The sequence below is a fragment of the Olea europaea genome, chromosome 11 (genome assembly GCF_002742605.1).
Source record: "Olea europaea var. sylvestris chromosome 11, O_europaea_v1, whole genome shotgun sequence".
Classification (NCBI taxonomy): domain Eukaryota; kingdom Viridiplantae; phylum Streptophyta; class Magnoliopsida; order Lamiales; family Oleaceae; genus Olea; species Olea europaea.
Genome location: NC_036247.1, coordinates 18,270,315 through 18,271,971, shown reverse-complemented (window position 1 = coordinate 18,271,971; position 1,657 = coordinate 18,270,315).

The window sequence follows — 1,657 nt, the reverse complement described above, 5'->3', positions numbered from 1 at the left end:
ATCTGTACGAGTAAAATAATTAATTCTTTAATAGCCATATGGGATTTTTCGGTGTCAAGCTAGAAAGAGACGTAAAGCTAAGAATTTTTAGAACATATACCCAAACCCCCAATGTTTAGCCCCATATACCGGTCCCTCAAGTTAAGGCAATGCTGATGGCATCAAATTTCGGGACAGATAGCTAAGCATGAAAGAATTTATACCCCTGTACAACATGTCAACAGCAACACAGTATCAAATTCTCAAAGAGCATCAAATTCTCAGAGAGCAGAAATAAAAATGAGTCAACTTAAATATTTCTTGTTGAGTGGTTATAAATTTAAGTTCAATGTTTAACAACGACTAAATTTCGACATTTATAATTAATTTACATGACCGTTAAAAAAGGTATATAATTTAGTGAAAATATCTAAAGGGACAAAACAATCTTTTGAGTCGGTACATAATTATTGGATCTTGAATGGAATAAAATATATATACGGAAGATTAGAGGAAAATATTACATAGATTATATGGTTTAGGATCGACTAGACATGATCTACTTTCTAAAACTTAGATGATATGTGTCCGATTAGGTCTCTGTGGTAACTCTGTAAAGTATTGATACTTAATTGTAATTACAATTAAAGTTTTGGGCATAATTGTAATTGCAATAAAAGTTTTGAACTCAACTATAATTATTATGAAAGTTGTAAACTTAGTTGTATTTGTAGTTAAAGTTCTAGGACTGCACTTTTAATTAAATAAGTTATATAATAATTGGAATTGGATTTTAATGGGTGTTTCTATTTAGATTTTTAATCGGGACTCCTATTTGAATTCGAAATAATTATTGCACATTAATTGGATTTCTATCTGGACATTACTTGAAATTCTTGTTTTACATGAATTGGAACTCCTCCGTTTGTATAAATAAAGATTGGATGGAACTAATATAATTAAATCCTATATAGTGTCCCAATTTAGAGAGAATTGTTTTCTTAATCTTCTTCATCTGTCCAGTTCGAAATTAAATTCTTGATTTAATTAAAGGAAGGCGTCTATATGTCGGTGTAGTTTTAACTTTGAAAATATTATATATGATTTAAAAAATCTGAGCTGCAAGTTCTTTAAATTAGAAATTAAAAATTCGTGATTCAAATCTTAACAAAATTTCAATAACGAATTCTAGTATGTTGTTAATCTTTATTTTTTATTATAAGTCATATCTAGCAACGATTTTAAATTAAATATTTTTTTTATATTTTGAAAATAATATTTTATTGGAAAATGCTATTCATGGGAGTGTACACCAAAGTGTACATATAGCAAAATCCTATTTTTTATTACGCATTGTAGAAACTTCTTCACTAAAGATTGAAAGTTTCTTTTGTACCTTCAACTCGAAGCTTAAGTTTTTTATACTTGTTTGTTACTCGTATGTACAAGTATATGCATTTGATTGCAAGCATGAAATTTGCTTGGAAAGAAAATAAATTCTAGATAATTCAATTGTCTATAACTTATTTGCGTGTAAATTGTCAATTAAATGTACTTGATTCATTTAATTTTCAACATGGAAAATATTATACTAGTCCAATTTTTATTGATGTGTAGAAGAGAGAGAGTGGATAGATGAGAGAAAGAAAGAGAGAGTGAATTCCCTGAAAAATAAAAT